Consider the following 20555-nt stretch of genomic DNA (forward strand, 5'->3'; position numbering starts at 1 on the left):
ATCCATTAAGGCTTCGAAACACACTGAGTTATGGAGGCTTGGGTCGACATGCTGCAACATGCTTCTAGGGACATCCTAACTAGGACAAAGTGTCGAAAAGATACCTTTCCCTAAAGCATCAGGCATGAGCCATCAAGAATCTTCGCTAAAAGCTACACAAGAAAAATTAAAAGAACACAAAAATATTTTTGGATTTTTGATTTTATGAAAGAAAATTACAAAAATAAGAAAATCTTTTTGATATTTTTGAATTTTGATGAAGAAAAATATAAATGAAAAATCTTTTTGTTGTTTTTGATTTTTAAAGAAAAATAGCAAACAATAAAAGAAATGTACCTGATTAGCGAAAATAAGAAAATGACAAAAGTAGTGAAGATTTTGTCAAACCATTGTGCATGATATCGAAAGCGAAGCATGACGAAGCGTTGATTGTGAACGGTAACTGCTGAATAATGAACAGTGACAGTTAAATCGACATCTTTCCACTAGTTTGGCTTGTCATTCTAACGAAATCAGTCCTGGAACTGAATTTGCATCGATCATTCCTAAGCCCGTCAGTATTCTTACGAAATATTTTTCATCTAATGGTTTTGTAAAGATATCAGCAAGTTGATCAATTGTCTTTACAAAATGAACTTCAATGTTGCCATCTTCAGCATGATCTTTCATAAAGTGATAGCGAAGAGCAATATGTTTTGTTTTTGAATGTTGCACAGGATTATGACAAATACGTATGACACTTTGTGAATCACAATACAATGGAATTTTCTTCATGTTGATTGCATAATCACACAGTTGACTTTGAATCCATATTATTTGTGATTTATAAGCTGCAATAGCAACATATTCTGCTTCTGCTGTGGAAATCAAAACACACGTCTGTTTCATCGATTACTAGCTCACGAGCTTCCCATCTAAAATTTGACATCCGCCACTTGTGCTTTTTCGATCAAGTTGACACCCACCAAGATCAGCATCTGAAAATGCTTGAATGAAAAACCATGTTTTCGAAGGATACCACAATCCTAACGAAACTGTGTCTTTGAGATAGCGAAAAATGTTCTTCACAACAGTAAGATGAGTTTCTCTAGGATTCGATTGGTACTTAGCACAATTGCACAAAGAAAACATAATATCAGGTCGACTAGCCATGAGGTATAATAACGAACCTATAATGCTTCGATACAATGTAAGATCAACAACTGGTTTTTCCAATGATGGACTTAGTCTTGTTCCAACTGCCATCGGTACAAGCAACTTTGAACTATTCGTCATTCCGAACTTCTCAATCAGATTTCTTGTATACTTCTCTTGATTGATGAAAATTCCTTCTCTGCTTTGACGAATACTTAATCCTAGAAATTGTTTATCTTCCCGATTATGCTCATCTCAAACTGACTTTTCATTATATTTTCAACTTCAATTGACAATTGAGGATCAGTTGAACCAAAAATAATATCATCGGCATATATTTGAACAAGCATGAGATAATCCCAACTTTCTTTTGAAAGAGAGTGGGATCAACATATCTTTGTTTAAATTTTGAAGATTTTAAAAAATTAGTAAGAGTGGGATACCAGGCACGTGAGGCTTGTTTAAGACCATAAACAGCTTTGTCCAAAATATAACAATGATCAGGGTATTGAGAATTGACAAAACCTGGTGGTTGTTCACCATAAACAGTTTCTTCGAGAACTCCATTGAGAACAACACACTTCACATCCATTTGATAAACATCAAAGTCCTTGTGTGCTGCATAGTCTAAAAATATTCGAACAACCTCGAGTCTCGTGACATGGGCAAAGGTTTCTTCATAATCAATCCCTTCTTGTTGTGAATATCCTTTTACAACTAGCCTAGCCTTATTTCGAACAATATTTCCTTCTTTATCAGTTTTATTTTTAAAAATCCATTTTAAGCCTATCACTGAAATATCTTTTGGTTTTGGAATTAGACGCCAAACTTTATTTCTTTCGAATTTAGCCAACTCAGATTGCATAGAATCAATCCAATAAGGATCTTCCATAGCAATCTTGATTGTTTTTTTTTTTCAATTTTCGAAATAAAGACATTAAACATGCAAAATTCTTGGTTTACATTAAGTACCTCATTTTTAGCACGAAGTTTAGCTCTAGTCAAAACCGCGTCTTGAGGATTACAAAGAATTTGTTCTTTTGGATGACTTCGCGTCCACTTATCCATTGGAGGAAATGAAGGATCAAATTCCAAAGGTGCATCTTCGAACATTTCTTTAGTTTCAGATCCTTCTCCCGCATTTGACAAATTATCACTAATATCAAAAAATTCATCATTTTGAACATTTTGAACATTTGTATTATATGCATCTTGCTCCCCCTCGACAATTGGATTATTATCAGGATGCTCACCCTCACCCTCAACATCAAAATTCATTCTTTCTCTCTCCCCCTCGAAAGTATGCTCCCCCTCAACTTGAGTAGATGAATTCAAGTGCTCTCCCTCCACTTGAACATTCGATGCAACATGCAGACTTTCATTAGTTCTGGAAGAATTTGTTGATGAAAGCGAATAATTGTTATCCTGAGTAAGAGTGGAATCATCAGAATTTTTTGATGCTTCATGCACTTGATTGTCATCAGCATTAACTTCTGCATCAATAGCCCGATCTGGAACACCAAAAATCAGATCATAATCAAAATCTAACGAATTCAAATTTTGAGATTCATTATTTGCTTCATTCATTATTGGTTGTTGTTCAAAGGTCTTTTCAACTTTTTTAACATAATAATCATCAAAAGTAAGATTAAATGTTTCTTCGATTTTCCTCGTTCATTTGTTTAACACCCTGTAACCAACCGAATTATATGAGTATCCCAAGAATGTCCCTTCATCAGCTTTTGACTGAAATTTCGAAAGATTAACCTTGAGATTCATAATGAAGCACCTGAATCCAAAAACATGGAAAATTTTAATATTTGGTTTCCGGTTGTTGATAATTTCATAAGGAGTGATGCTAAAACGACGATGAATAAAAGATCGATTTTGAGTAAAACATGCAGTGGAAACTGCTTCGACCCATAGATATTGAGGAAGATACGCATATGTTAGCATTGTTCTTGTTGCTTCGCAAAGTGAACGATTTCTCCTTTCTACAACACCATTCTGTTGAGAAGTGTAAGGTGAAGAGAAATTATGCGAGATTCCTTTGTCGGTTAAGAACGAATCAAGAACATTGTTCTTAAATTCCGAGCCATTGTCACTCTTGATCCTTCGAACCTTTTTCGTCAAACTTAGTTCGATATGCTTGATGAAGTAGATCATTGCTTGAGAAGTTTTGGACTTCAGTCTTAGAAAATATACCCAAGTAAACCTTGAAAAGTCATCAAAAATGACCAATATGTATCTCTTCTTGTTGAGAGTCTCAACAGTCGAGGGTCCACAAAGATCAATATAAAGAAGTTCCAAAGTTTCAACAATCTTTGAATCAATGACAATCAGATGAACTTGTCTGTGTTGCTTTCCTTGTTCGCAAGCTGCACACAAAGTATCATTATCAAATTTTAACACAGGTAAACCTCGAACAAGATCATTTACCACCAATTTATTCAGATTTCGAAAATTCAAATGAGAAAGTCTTCGATGCCAGAGCCAGCTAACATCAGATGAAGCTTTCGAAAGTAAGCACACCGAGGGAATCCCAACAACTGGTTTGATGCCGAGATTAAACATATCGCCTTTTCTTTTTTATTTAAGCAAAACATCCTTTGTGTCTATGCTCGAAATTACACTTCCTTCTTCATTAAACACCACTTTATTTCCAGTGCCCACAACAAGTTGCGAAACACTTATCAAGTTATGTTGAAGACCTTCGACATAAGCTACCCTATTCACTGTGAATTTCCCATTTGTTACTTTTCCAAATCCTTTGACTTGACATTTCTGATTATTTCCAAATTTCACTACTCCAGCATTCTCGAAATTTCGATAATCAGGAAGATTTTCCTTTCTTCCAGTCATGTGACGAGAGCAATCACTATCAATGTACCATTTGTCATCATATTTCTCGTCACACAAAACCTGCAATCAGTGAAAGAATTTAGGTCCCCAAGGCTGTTTGGGTCCTTGATGATTAGATTGAAAAACATTGTGAAAAAGAAGATCCTATCATCCAATTACAAACTTTAGATTTGAGACTATCAATTAAGTCAACTTTGTTAAATAAAGGCACATAAATGTTATCATTTACAAGTTTAGGGTGTTCACTAACTTTCGCCTTTTGCTTCTCAGTTCGTTTCTCATTATCCTTTGCTTTCGAAATAGATTTCCATTGCATGACTGAAGGATTCGATTCCTTGGATGAAGAAATTTCATTCGAAGATTCATTCAGATACTTTTCATAAGCATCCTTGATTTGTTGTTGAGAAAACATCCATGATTGAAATGATTTCCGTTTCCCTTTGAGCTAGTGGTTAGTGTTTTGCACATCTGACTTTACTTTGACATACAAAACTTTGGAAACTTGTTTCATCGGAGGATTGGGAACATTTGTTTGTTTCGGTGTGAAAGACACATTTCTTTTAGAATGAGATTTATCAAACTTTTGAGTTGAAAACACCGGTTTCGTTTGAGAAGAAAAACGATTTTGAAAATTCTTTGGATTATTTGAAAATCAGTTTTGTCTTGAAAAATGATTTTGTGAAAACCTTGTTTGATGATTTGAATTGAAATTCCTTGTTGATTGATGATTTGTAAACTTCTTTGCATTTGATGTTTGACTATTTGTTTGGGAATCTGATTTTGACTCTTGAGTTGTAGACTTTGAAAAATCATTTTGTGGTTTATTTGGAGACAAATCTTTTTGAGTTAGAGCGGGTTTTTTTATTATTTTCAACTTTCTTTTGAGAAGAAGTCTGAACCGAATTAGACTTTTTCTGTTCAGATGATTTATTTAGCATAACAGTCGGTTTCTTTCGAAACTCAATGGTTTGCCAAAAAACTTTCTTTCTTGCTTGTCTCTTTGGAATACCACTTTCTTTTGAAATCTTTTCAATTTGTCCCTTAAACTCTTGAGAATTAATTTTGCCATTTTGTGAAACAATGTCAACTTGTTTTGAAACATCTTTTGAATTTTCAGATTTTTCGACCCAAATTCGTTGTGGTTTTTGTCGTTGAAAAGTGTAAGAGTTCTTTGTTATATTGTTTTCGACAGTACTTTTGTTTGAGAAAAATCCTTATTTTGATGCCTTCTTGTTATCCTCTTCAATCATTTTATTAAACTCTGGTTTAATATTATCACAATTTCCTGCTGTGACAAAAACCTGATTCGAAAAGATAACATCATCTGTGCATTTGAAATTTGGACACACAACTGCATTTGTTTCAAGGTAATGAGAACCTTTTTCCTTAATAATTTTGTCGAATTTCTCAGTTCTGTCAAAAACCTGATCAACTACAACCCTTGCAATTGTTGTTTCTTTCGAAACATCATCATTGTCATCATCTCTGTCAGTTTGACTATCTTCGACAGTCACATGGTCAAGATCATGAACTTTGGAAGATGAGGGTAGAGTAGTGTCAACTTTAAACGTAGAATCATTACATTTTTCTTTGCCTTTAGCTATTGATGTGACATTAATGACAGACAACTGAGAACAATCCATAACTTCCTCCTCTTCAGTTTCACTAATATCATCATAATCATCTTCGATATCAGCAAAATTAGTTTGAGAGTCAGATTTCGAATTCTCAGTTTTTTTCAAAATATTTATTTGTTCATTTTTGGTCAAGGTTTCATTTACAATATCAACTAATTCATTAGCATCCAGACATTCATCAATTTTCACTATACCATATGCATATCTATTATCTGGAACCCAATTGAATTCAGCAATTGTCTTTTCACAGTCATAGGAAATATAGTCAATTTTCTCCCTTTTGAAAGGAAAAAAGGGAAAAAGTTTCCTATGCCGTTCTTTGTTAATATTCGATGAATGATGTAATGTTGTCAGTTTAACATATAATCTTTTGGCTGAAGTACAGTAGATATTTCTTTGTTTTAACAACAACTTGACATCAACACTTAAACTATCCCTATCACACATAAGATTTGTTATTTGTAAATCTAAGTATTCTATTTTCGCTTTCTTCGATTCCAACATCCTCTGAGTTTCTAAAAGTAGTGTGTTCGACTTCTTAGCATCATTACTAGAAGAAATAAGCAAATCATTAACATAAGTAATAGTTGCATCAAACTCAGATACAATCGAATCATATGCACTAGAAGGAATATTACAAGATTCTAAAAGAGTACATACCTTCGACGTCATTGGTGTTTGATAAGTGGATGTCGAAACTAACAACTTCCCAGTGACTTTCTCTTCCTCTTCTTCCTCAAGCATCGCGAACATAGCCCCATGTATAGGGTTTCGCATCTCGTCATCATCAGAACCAGATGACCAAATCTGGTATGTTCCATCTTCTTCATCCACACCTTTGGCTACCATAGATAACCCCTTCGTCTTTGCGGGCACCTGTTCCAATCTCTCAACATAGTAAGCTTCATCTTTGACTTTGTTCTTCTTTTCATCTCGCTTTCGTAGCATACAGTCACTGGCCATATGATTCGCGCCATTGCAGTAATGGCAGTCGAATCCAGAATCACCTTTAAGCTTTTTCTCTTTCATCTCTTCCTCAGCACGAACTTCCTTTTTCTCAACTTTCTTCTCATCAATCCCTGATTTTCCAGCAAAACTTCCCTTCACATCAGTTGTTTTCGACTTTGCATTGAAAGGCTTCTTGAAAATTTATTTACTCGATTGTTAGAGTAAAAGGCCATAGCTTCGTCATCAGAGTTGACGATCAGACCTTCATCTTCCGAATTCTCCTTCTCAACAACCTCTTTCTCATCTTCTCTTCCAGTAACTTTCGAAACAAGAGAAAGTGGACCACCTAAACTGATCTTTGATTCCTCAGCAATTTCATTCACTTCGGATTCATGTGCTTTCATCAAATTGTAAAGATCATTCAGATAGAAGTAATCAAAACTTTGCTGTGTCTTTATCATAAGGCTTACATTTCTCCATTCCTTCTGAAGACCCATGATGAAAGTGAGATTGAACTCCATTGTTGATCGTATGACTCCATATCGATTATATTTGAAGATGAGTTCATTCAGACGATCATAATATGACTAAATTTTCTCTCCTTCTTTCTGCTTAAATTCTCCTACTTCAAACAGACATTGTTTGACTGAACTAATCTTCGTTTTTTCGCTTCCTTGATACTTTTCCTTCAAAGTATCCCAAATCTCTTTTGCAGTCTTAAATCTACGCACGTAATTGTATACAAATGAAGGAAGAGCACCTCTGAGTTCACGCATACACTTCTTTTCATTCTTTAACAATCTCTCAGACTATTCATTGACATTTTGATTGTTAGAAGAAGTTCTAATACTCTGAACAGCAGTAGGAGGACGAACATCACTGAGAATACACTTCCAAAGTTCCTCATCAATTCCTTTCAAATAATCCTCCATTCGATCAGCCCACTGATCGTAGAACTCAGGAATCAACATCAAAATTTTCATTGATGAACCAAGGATATGAGAGTAAGAAGTCATCATGTTCATGTTAAAGTTCGCCATTGTTGTTCCGAAAATTTTAAGAAAATCTCAAATCAGATTGAGATCAAACAAAAAAAAACACTCAGAATTCAACAATTGAACACTCGATTTTACTACTAGAACGCATAATCAAATCACAACAGATGATCTAAGATGTTTTTCTGAAACAAAAGAGCAGAAAATTGAAATCTAGAACGAGACTCAAAACTTTTGCAAAAACTCAGAAAAAACAGATCAATTATGTATGAATCCTGCTCTGATACCAATTGATGTAGTAATAGAATCAAGTATGAATTACGAGATCAGAGTAAAGTAAGAATGATGAACACGAGATCTAAATAAAGTCGGTTTGGCTCAATTATGCTTTCAGTAAGTACAGAGAGTTTTAGACAAAATGACGAAAGTTCTTATCTATCTCTAGTACACATCGCATATTTATAGGGATCATGAAAGCAAAGAAAAAATACAAGGGACTGAACACTGAAAACTTCGATACATAAAGTGCCCTTATAATAAAATAACAAACTGTCGAAACTATCCATGACCTTCGACACCTCACAACAATATTCGACACCTACAAGAATAGTACAAGGCCCAAAAGGAATTACCTTATGTGATCCAGGAGGCTCACGTTTTACGGACTGAACACCTCTAAGCCCAAGAAATCCAATAAGGTCCACATAGATACACCTTTTATTTATGAAGAAACTGGATAGTGGAAGAGGATCTGCTCCTCTCATTTGGATAGAAAGTCTAGAAAAGACTAGTACTTCAAGAATCTACTAGATAGAACTCATACTTTTCATATAACACTTATGTACTTGGTACTTGAATGTTAATCTAATATTTGTAAATGGCTTGCAGATATTTACAGAAGAGTAACCATCTAAGCACAATCAAGTTGGAACTACACCCTCGGAGTCTAGTTTATTATGCTTGGAACATAATGTACTTGTAATATAAAACAATGTTTGTTTTGGAAATATGTATGTTTTAATTTAGTTTGCCTAAATATATTTCTCAGTTTAATTTATGATGATTGATTATTTACCTAAATCATTTTTCATAACGATCACCATCATATTCAGAAATGATTAAAATTCTTTTATGAGACTGGATCTCTTAATTAGAATTATAAAGTAAATATTAATGTTTTATAAATAATAAATTCTATATGCAAAATACTTTTGACTTAAAATTGTTTTAAATCAAAGTCATCTTTGACATTGTTATCTTTATTATATAAATGACATTCACATATTCCATATTCAAGAAAGGGATCCTTCAAGGCAAATAATGTAGTTTATTTGACATATGTAAATTTTATTCATATATAAAAGATTCCTAATGATATTTTCACTAACTAGTAGAGAAAATAATTATTAAGAAACTAGAGACTATGGTGTATGACTTCCTTTCTAATGAATGTCTAATATTTATCATAAGATACCAAATCAACTTTATTAATAACTATGGTAGTTTCAATTATATTTTACATGGTAAAACATAATTGTGAAACCTTTGTTTAAGTTTTCAAATATAAAGTTGAGATACAAATCGGTAAGAACCATTTAAGGCCTTAATGATAACAAATGATGAATTAAATCCTACTTGTTATGATTTTCTTTCTAATCGGTAGAAATGTCGTCATTTTATTTCCTTGGAATAATACCTAGAACACTATCATTTGTACCTTGAGTACAAACACCAACGAACTAGTAGATATAACATTTTCTTCATAAGATTTTATATGGAAATGCTCCATCCCTATCTTATTAAATGTTTTATGGATTTAAAGCCTATGTTGAACTAAAGCTTTTAAGCCTAAAATCTACTAGATACATATTTGTATAATACTCTTAATGTGGCTTAGTTTTGGGATTAATTGGATTAATTAAAAGTATAGGGGTTAAAGTGTAATTGTTCAATAACTGAGCAAGAGTCATTCTAGAACCATCCTAGAGCCTTGGACGGTTTTAGGAGGTTTCTAAGGATTCCAGAATTATCCTTGAATGATAATTAGGAAGCTGGATAATTACCAAAAGAAATAATATTATTTTATTCCTTTTAGGTTTATCTAGGGTTTCCTTGTTACACTATAAAAAGGGCCCTCGGGATAAAAATTTCGGCCATAAATCTAAACCATAGTTAGCCCAAAATTTCCACTTCTCTCCTCTCTCTCTCTCTCTCTCTCTCTCTCCTTGGTTGCTAGGGTTTGGGTGTGAACCATTAGAGGCACGACACTTATGGTGCTTGCTTCCAGGAGTTTTTCAAGAAGGTTTTTGATTAGTTATTTACTACAATAACTAAAATGTAAGTAAACCCTACTTTGCTTTGTGGAATTCAAAAAATTAGCCTAGGTTTTATTGCTTTGTTATTCAATAGAATATTAATTCAATAAAGTTATGATATAGATCCTTAGGTTGCTTGTAACCTTAAGTGTTTAGGATTTATCTGCATTAATACATGTAAAACCCATCAGTGGTATCAGAGCATAGGTTGTCTAACAATTGAATGTACATTGCATGAACCTAAACAAAATCGAATTTTTTCTTAAAAATTGATCTCACGAAGTAACATGGGATCCATATGACGTGAACACAAATAAAACTGGAATTCTGTTTTTGCGAGACTGTACTCACGACGTGAGTAGTCTAAGCTCACGACGTGAGCAGACCTAATTCTCATTTTTCAGATTTTCTTTCATAATTTGATTTACATGGTTGTTATTTGGTAATTATCTTTTATTACAACTGTCATAATCTGAATTTTGGTCATATTAGATAACTAAACAAAAACCATAAATGTTATGAGATAATCATAGATAAGATAATGATAAATTTATATGATTAAAATTATCCTTATGGATGTTATTATTAATTTAATTATTTTCTTAATTAAAAGATAACTAATAAATCCAGAATATGGTTTAAATTTAATTAAATTATAAGTTTAATTTATCAAAATATTATACCTTTGCAACTTTAAAATGTTTTAAAATACACCTTATACTATGTACATATAATTAAAAGTTTAAAATATATTATACATATAAGAAAATTCAGTCAAATAGCTAGTACGCCTCATTCACGAAACCATGCTACAATGAGGGTATAAGGAAGCGGTTGTTAGCCTAACGAATTTGATTGGACATAATCTCATTAGTTAGTATAATATCATAAAGTAACTATATTTTTTAAAATCCCACTCTTAGTTACTTTAGGAAAAATGTGAATTTGTATGCTAGTCCATGAAATTGCATTTTACACTTTATAAATCGTTAGTGGAATGTGTGTGGTTAACCGACACGCTAATGTGGACTAATAAAGAGTGGTAGTGGGTGTCTCGAAAATTATCGTTGATTAATGGAGCGTTTGTGGCTAACCGGCACATTAAAACGAGATGATAAATGACATCGAGAGTTCCAAGGTAATTTACATGGTTATTCACATCTTGTTTGTGATCCTCGGCATCCCAGTCACAAAAGTGAGAGCATAATATGAGATTAAACATGCCACTGATTAGATTCAATGAAACTGAAAAGATCTAGGAGTTGCATAAGATTGAAATTGGTAAAAGCCTTACTTACGTAAAAGATATTCGAATTTGATTACGACATCCCTATTTAATGTTCAAATCCAAAATATGGATCCTAGCCTTAATTTAAATTTATGGTTTAATAATTAAGGATTAAAATCAACTAACTTGAATTCTCTTTTCTCCTATTATAGATGTCAGTTCAAGACAACAATGGTCTTCCCCGTTCTTTTGGAAATGGTTTTCCTCTTCCTCCACAAGATGATCTTCCACTTTCAAATCAAGGTGAAAATGTTTTCTATTCTTTGGGAAATGGTCGAACTGGACATCATGCTTCTCCAACTCTTCCTCCTCCTCCTCGAGTGACTCTCCCCACATCATGTTATTCTCGAGTTGAAATATATGAAACTACTCAAGCCCTATTGGCATGTAGGCATCAAGATGGAGAATTTGAGTGTGCGCATGTTCTGGAAATGAAATATGTCACAACTACCATTTTAGCTAGGAAATTCTATTCATATGTAACCATTCGACTATTGTAAATCATATACTCTAAGTAAATCTCACTCAATGCTGATTTAGATTCATCAATTATGTTCATCAAAGAGTCTGGAGCCCTAAGAACCATGGTTTGAGTCCATATTGGACTAGGATTTCCTTATTGGGCCTAATGGACCAATAAGCATCCAAATCAACCATTTTGGGCTTGGAAACCCTATTTGGATTCTAAATGGAACCAATTCTTAAAATCTATAACATTTTGGACCATTTGGGCCTAAAATGATTCATTTTAACCCTAATTGGCCTTATTGGGCAATAGCTAACCCAATTAACATTAGTGAGCCATAAACCCATTCTTTTATCCTATTGGGGCCGTGAACTATCTAATGATCCCATTGGGCCGAAAAGTAATCATTGGGCCTCATGATTTTGAGTAAAGGCAAGTCAAACCCCAAACTACTCCACCCATTCTCCTAGCCCAAAACTCTCGGCCCAACACCTTAACAAAAAAAAATGAAATGGAGGGGGGGTTGACTTTGGAGGTGCCACCTCCATATTGTCCACCATGTATCAATGCATGGTCTCCCATATTTCCATGCAAGGTCACCTCATCATTCTCTCCCCTCTCTTCTTCTACTTACGGCCGAGAGGCAAAACACACACACACACACACACTCTTTCAAAACACTCTCCAAACACTCTCAAAGATTATTCTCCTTCCTCCAAGATCTTGAAAATTGCTGGAGTTCTAAGGATCTTCATCAAGTCATTCCAATCTTTGGTAAGTTTTTGTCAAACACAAGTATCTCCTTCCATCTTAACATGAAAAACTCCTTCTTACATAGTTTTATTCCATGATCACACCTTTGAAGCTTCATAATCTCGAGATCCACTTCAAGGTGTTGCTAGGATCAAAAATCCTTTCCATTCTCTCTTCAAAAGTCGAAACATCAAGCAAAGGCGAGTTCATACCCCCTTGTTTTCAGTTTTCATATGAGTTTTAGGGGAGAATGCAATTAAAATGTGTAGATCTATGTGTTATATGCATGTTTTGTGTGAATTCTTAGTTTATTGGTAAAAATATGTTAGATCTTAGCAAATCTCGAAATTTTAAGTAATATTGAACAAAGATCTATGAATTATGACATTATATACATCACATTATCAAGCCAAAAGTGATTACATGTTTAAGATACAAAAGATTTCAACAAAAACCTTGTTAAAGGTCAAAAATTGTCAAGAAAACAAAAGATAAGGGCAAAAAGTGACATTTATTTTTTTATAGGGACCAAACTGGTCCTACTTGTATAAAAAGGGATTTTTATGATAAACATACTTTCCAAAGGGCTAAAAATGTAAATTTTAGCTTAATGGGCCAAACTTTTGCGCCTCACGGTTTGGGGCCCAAAATTGCGAAAAAAAGAGGTTTTGGAGACTAAAAATGTAAATTGGCCAAAGTTTGAATCATAAATGTAAATAAACGAAATTTTGGGGTAAAAATAACATTTATTCGTAAATTGGACCAAAAATGTAACTTTTATCAAAGATTGGGCTGAAAGTGACAACTTTTACAAACAAGAGGCTGAAAATGCAATTTTCTACAAAACTAGGCCATAAATGTCAAAATATAAAATTTTGGATTAAATTAGTGAATTTCTAAACATTTGGGACTAAATTGCAAATTTTTATCAATTATGGACTAAAATGTCATTTTAACAACACTTTGGGCCTTAATTGAAAAATTGTAGGATTATTGGCCAAAAATGTCATTTTTACAAAAAGAAAGCTTATTATCATCAATCTAGTAAACCTCGAGCTAAAACAAACAACGGAACAAAACAAATGAACGAAATATGTCGATAACTATTTATTGGACCTAATATTCACGTTACTTGGCCATTGGGCCCTAAGGGCCCATTTAAATGTATATTGAGCCCAATGTTTTTCATGACGTGTTTATTGGGCCTTGCGACCCATTCACATGTTAATTTGGGCCTAACTTATGGATTACATGTTTATTGGGCTCTTGTGGCCCATTTACATGCCTATTGGGCCTAAATTACCCTCGTACATGTTATTGGGCCTTTGTGGTCTAATTACATGCTAATAGGGCTTGGAATGGAAATTTCACATGCTAGTAGACTGTAACTATACCTTTGCGTAATCATGAAACTTCGTATACTTATATATGTCCCTTTCGAATACGAAAACATACCACATATACGTAAACATTAAACATAGTACAAAAAGGGGTTGAGAATCTAGTGAGACATGTCGGTTGGCACCTCTGAGTGTACAATCGTAGCCTGTAGTTATAATCAGAGTTTCCTGGTAGGAAAGCGGGAGTTTATGTATAGATCTATACGGGGTGACCCCCCACGCCTTAGCTGTTCGCTACAGCTAGACTAGGCCAGTGTAGGGCGACAAAACCTTGAGCGAATACCGGCATTTGGAAAAATGTTAAGACAGGCAACCTAGTCATTATCATGTATGATTATAACGGCTCATATAGAGATTCAATACCAATATAACATTTCGAAGATTAACCCTTCGATTGTGTGAATACAAAACAACATATTTAATGATACAACAACCCCGACATTTTAACAAATCAGAAAATATCGGATTTTCTGGGGAAATACTACTATTCAATTTATCACTTACTTACAATACAAAGATATCAAAACTACATTCATATATGTTACAACTAATAAATTCACACATGCATTTATACTTGATTTCACATCATTTTCAGACACTTCACAGAAAATATCGGATTTCTGGGTTTTTTTTTTTACAAAGGATACAAAGACTTTTATTCAAACATACTTATGAACTCACCAACATTATATATGTTGATCGTTTTCAAAATAACTTGTATTCTCAGGTAATCGTTAAGCTGGAAGATTTGCAAGTGTGTATGTTTTGTTTTTTGTAACATCACTTATCGCACTTTTAACAGTTTGAACTTATGTATTTTAACAATGTACTTGATGTGAACAATGTTGGTTGTAATATGTAATGTTGGTGATGAATATGTTATGTTTCATGTATATTCATTATGATGATTATTCAATTGTTAGTCACACGAGCCTCCGGACGTTTCCGCCGTCTGGTTCGGGGGTGACAGGTTGGTATCAGAGCAATGTTTATAGTGAACTAGCATATCTAACCATATATGATATGCAACTATAAACACAATGGGACTAAATAACTCTAAACAAAACAAAAATTTCACACTTATGTGCGCATACTAGGATAATAATCTAACAACATCTAATAAAAACTTCTGGAGGAAATTGAACACTATGATTAAACCTGGGCAGTTATGTAGTCATATTAGGAATAAATACAGCCTGATCAACTATATTTATTTAGAATATGATCAACATGTGTTCGGGAGTAATCATAGCAGGAAATGAACCCAAAAGCCTACCTCACTCTCCAAAAACTCTAGGGAACTCAAATCAAAATAACTACAAATATACTATAGGGATAATCAAAACGTGATTTATTTATGCACTCTCGCGCAGTCAGTATGGCTGTTTTCCACCACCCTGGAGATCCCTACTTTCCCAATCAGGGAAATAACGGATGGCTACAGGAATCTGATGAGGAACCTGAAGAGGACCCTGACGAAGAAGAAATTGAAGAGGGACCTGCAGAACCCGTGGCAGACGATGGCGAAGAAGAGTCGGGTGACGACAACGATGATGATTCGGACGCAGAGTCCGAAGTCATCAAACCCCCATACCCAGTGAGGGTGTCGGCTCACCGAATGGGCCCGAGTGGCCCTACACCTCACTGGGGTATCGATATTTGGAGGTGGAGCAGGCAACAGGGACAGTGACCCCCGTTTGGCATGGCACGTGAGTTCTATGACTTGAGGGAGGGAGGACCGACTGATCGAGCACTTCTAGTCGTGGTAAGACGATTGAGGGATACTGGCGATCTGGCTCAGAGCACCGCCGATCAGACGCACCAGATGCAGACTAGGGTTGAGCGGGCGGAGCAGGAAACGCGAAAGGTTATCCGAGAGTTTCACATGAGGCAGGTGAGGTGGGAGACTCGACTCCGACACGCGTAGCGACAGGTGGCTCGCCTTCAGGGAGCATTTACTTCCTCAGCACCACCCCCTGGCACATCCCTCCACGACTAGGACCGTATTTATCGTTAGTAATATGTTTATGTGAACTATGCTATGTACTATCGACTCTATGTTTAAGTGATCACCCTATTCATAAAGTCGTCATGCTGCCAGATTTTATGTTATTTCATTGTATTGTAGGCCTTCTAGAAAATTTTCATGTATCCAAAACTATTAGTATTAATGAAAATGCTTTATGTTTTATCATGACGTTGTCATCTGCTATGTGTTTTATGTTCCTTGTTTTATGTTAACGCATGAAATTACTGAAATACACACATTATACGCCTAGTCTATAGGACCCCAAACTCGCAAAACAATAGGCACTCAACATCTTTCCATTCCATGACAGAAAGATGCCCCAAAGACCCAACCATGGAAAAAACGCAACATCGACCCCACCTGAGATAAACTCGGTTGCATTCCAGGCAGCAGTGTCCGCTGTGGTCACTGCAGCACTTGCGCAGTTTCGTAATGGAAACAACGGAGAAGGCAACGGACAGGGAGCCAGAAGCACCAATCAAGGGACAAACCACGGAGCCACACGACCATGCACCTACAAGGACTTCACCAACGCCAAACCTCGGACCTTTAATGGGACAGGAGGCCTAATAGCCCTGAAGCGATGGATCGAGAAAGTAGAGTCGGTCTTCAAAATCTGCGGGTGTCTGGATGAGTGTAAGGTCAAGTTCGCAGCCTGCACGTTCATTGACCAAGCCCTCTCCTGGTGGAATGGCCACGTGGAGGCCATGACACTCCCGGTGGCGAACGCGATGCCTTAGGAAGAGTTGAAGGATATGATGTTAGCAGAATACTGTCCTAGAGGTGAGATACAGAAGATGGAACAAGAGTTGTGGAACCTCACGGTTCAAAACTCCAATATCGACGCATACATATCACGGTTTAGTGAGCTATCTCTTCTGTGTCCCGGAATGATCACCTTAGAAGGGAAAAAGATTGAGAGGTTTATCTGGGGATTGACTGCACCTATCCAAGGGAATGTCATTGCGGCAAACCCTGAGACGTTTGACAGCGCCAAGAGACTGGCCAAGAAACTGTATGATCTTGGCAATAAGAAGCGTGCCAAAACAGTGGAAGCGGAGGTTAAGAAGGAAGAAGAGAACAAGAAGGGGAAAAACACCAAGCGAAAGGGAAAGCAAAACTCGGAATCCTATAAGAATCAACAAACGGTGTCTATCCATGCTGCAACACAAGCTACCACCACACCACATGCTCCAGCCTCGTCCATGCCAAATGCTTCCAAGAAGTACTTGGGAAATCTCCCCAAGTGTGGCAAATGCAACTTCCACTATCACGGGGAGTGCAGAGAGATGAGTTGCACAAGGTGCAACCGGAAGGGCCACACAACGAAGTATTGTAGGACTCAGCTTCAACAGAACCAGATGACAAACAGCAACAACCACAACAACAACAAAATTAACAACAACAACAACAACAACAACAGCACCAATGCTGGAGCCAGCTATACCTGTTATGGATGTGGTAAAACGGGGCATTTCAGGCGAAATTGCCCCAACACGAACAATCAAGGGGCAGGAGCAGCAGGAAGAATGCTGACAATGGGTTAGGGAGAAGCAGTGCAGGACCCAGCCGTTGTCACCGGTACGTTCCTATTTAACAACTCGTATGCATGCATCTTATTTGATAGTGGGGCGGAGCGAAGCTTTGTTAGTATTAAATTCAAATACTTGCTAAATCAACAACCCCAGAAGCTCAACGAAGCCTTCACGGTGGAGATGGCTAATGGGAAAACTGAAACCACCAAAGATATCTACATAGGATGTACGTTAACACTAAACAACCACTCTTTTCAAATAAATTTGATGCCCGTAAAGATTAGGAGTTTTGATGTGATCATCGGCATGGATTGGTTAAGCCCCCATCATGCTGATATTATATGTCATGAGAAGGTCGTTCGCCTTCATCTTCCTAATCGCAAAACCCTAATAATCTACGGAGATAAACGCGGCGCAAACCTACGCCTTATCTCGAGTATCAAGGCGTAAAAGTGTCTACAAAACAAGAACTACGCATTCCTTGCTCACGTGGTGGATAAAACCAAAGAGGAAGCGAGCATTCACAACATCCCATTGGCGTGTGATTTCCCGGATGTGTTTCCAAAAGATCTTCCGGGAATACCCCCAGAACGACAAATCGAATTCCGAATCGACCTAGTGCCTGGAGCCACTCCAATCGCCAAATCACCCTATAGGTTGGCTCCTGCTGAAATGCAAGAATTATCAAGCCAACTAAGCGAACTCCTGAATAAAGGATTCATCAGACCCAGCTTCTCGCCATGGGGAGCTCCGGTTCTTTTCGTTAAAAAGAAAGACGGATCCTTCAGGATGTGCATCGACTATAGGGAATTAAACAAACTCACCATCAAAAACCGGTATCCACTTCCACGAATCGATGATCTATTTGACCAGCTTCAAGGAGCTAGTTACTTTTCAAAGATAGATCTGAGATCCGGTTATCATCAACTCAAAGTCCGAGATGAGGACATTCCTAAGACTGCCTTCCGAACTCGATACGGTCATTACGAATTCGTCGTAATGCCCTTCGGTCTAACAAATGCCCCCGCTGCATTTATAGACCTCATGAATCGAGTCTACCACCCATTCCTTGATAAATTCGTAATCGTCTTCATCGATGATATTCTCATGTACTCTCGAAGTGAAGAAGATCATAGCCAACACCTCCGATAGATTTTAGAAACCCTGCGGGATGAAAAGTTGTATGCGAAACTCGCCAAGTTCGAATTTTGGCTCCGCAGTGTAAACTTTCTGGGCCATGTAGTCAGTTAGGAAGGAATACATGTGGACCCTCCAAGATCAAAGCAATCGAAAACTAGGCAATTCCTACAACGCCAATAGAAATTCGCCAATTCTTGGGTGTCGTAGGCTACTACCGAATATTCATTCAGAACTTCTCCAAGATAGCCAAACCCCTCACCACATTGACTCAGAAAGGCGTACCTTTCAACTGGACCGAGAAGCATGAAGTTGCCTTCCAATCCTTGAAGCAAGCCCTCTGTAGTGCTCCAGTGCTATCCTTACCAGAGGGAACCGAAGACTTCATAGTTTACTGTGATGCTTCGAATCAAGGATTAGGTTGTGTCCTCATGCAAAAAGAGAAGGTAATTGTGTACGCATCCAGACAACTGAAAACTCATGAAATAATTTATACCAGGCATGATCTCGAACTAGGGGCGGTGGTCTTCGCCTTGAAAATTTAGAGGCACTACCAATATGGTACCAAATAAACCATCTTTACAGACCACAAGAGCCTCCAGCACATTCTAAATCAAAAGGAACTAAACATGAGGCAACGGAGATGGGTTGAACTGTTAAACGATTATGAGTGTGAGATCAAATACCATCCAGGCAAGGCTAACGTAGTAGCCGATGCCCTGAGCCGAAAGGAGTATTCAAGTCGTCGTGTGAAGACCCTGTCAATCACCATCCAATATCATCTAGCCTCACAGATCAAGGAAGCCCAATTGGACGCATTGAAGCCAGATAATGTCGCTAGTGAATCGTTACGAGGAATGGAGAAGGAGCTCGAAGTTAAAGACGACGGAACCTACTACTTGATGAATAGAATATGGGTTCCCAAAATTGGGGGATTCAGAGAGATAGTCATGTATGAAGCCCACAAGACGCGATATTCTATTCATCCGGGGTCAGATAAAATGAATTTGGATATCAAGCAGCAATATTGGTGGCCTAATATGAAGGCAGAGATAGCCACTTTCGTGCGCAAGTGTCTTACTTGCACCAAGGTGAAAGTGGAATACCAAAAGCCCTCGGGACTGCTGCAGCAACCAGTGATACCTGAGTGGAAATGGGAGAGGATTACTATAGACTTTGTTACCAAATTGCCAAAGACAGCAGATGGACTAGATGCTATCTGGGTAATTGTCGATAGCTTAACAAAATCCGCTCATTTCCTGCCAATAAAAGAGTCCTACAAGATGGAAAAGCTGACCCGAATCTACCTCAAGGAGGTTGTGAGACTCCATGGAGTGCCAGTATCTATTATCTCGGATCGAGATAAAAGATTCACTTCAAGATTCTGGCAATCTCTTCAGAAGGCAATGGGAACACAGCTAGATATGAGCACTGCCTACCACCCACAGACGGATGGTCAGAGTGAGCGTATCATCCAGGCACTCGAGGATATGCTCCGAGCTTGCGTGATTGACTTCGGCAAGTCATGGGATACCCACTTGCCTCTGATCGAGTTCTCCTATAACAACAGTTATCACACGAGCATTAAGGTTGCTCCCTTCGAGACCCTTTATGGTCGTAAGTGCAGATCACCCCTATGTTGGGGTGAGGTGGGTGACACTCGACTAGAAAAAGGACAATCGCCAGCCAATACTCTTACCGGACCCGAAATCATCCGTGAGACGACCGAAAGAATAGTCCAAATCAAAGCTCGACTTCAAGCATCACGAGACCGACAGAAAAGCTATGCTGACAAGCGGCGAAAGCCATTAGAATTTTAAGTCGGTGATCGCGTGTTGTCAATGGTATCTCCTTGGAAAGGAATGATTCGCTTTGGGAAACGAGGAAAGTTTAACCCAAGATACATTGTACCGTTCGAGATTCTTGCCCGAATTGGTCCAGTGGCTTATAAGCTGCAACTACCTGTCGAGCTCAGCAACGTACACCCAGTGTTTCACGTCTCGAATCTGAAAAAGTGTCTATCAAATGAAACCCTTGTCGTTCCTTTGGAAGAGAT

Source organism: Lactuca virosa, chromosome 2 (genome assembly GCF_052849685.1).
Source record: "Lactuca virosa cultivar CGN04683 chromosome 2, Lactuca_virosa_CGN04683_v6, whole genome shotgun sequence".
Classification (NCBI taxonomy): Eukaryota; Viridiplantae; Streptophyta; class Magnoliopsida; order Asterales; family Asteraceae; genus Lactuca; species Lactuca virosa.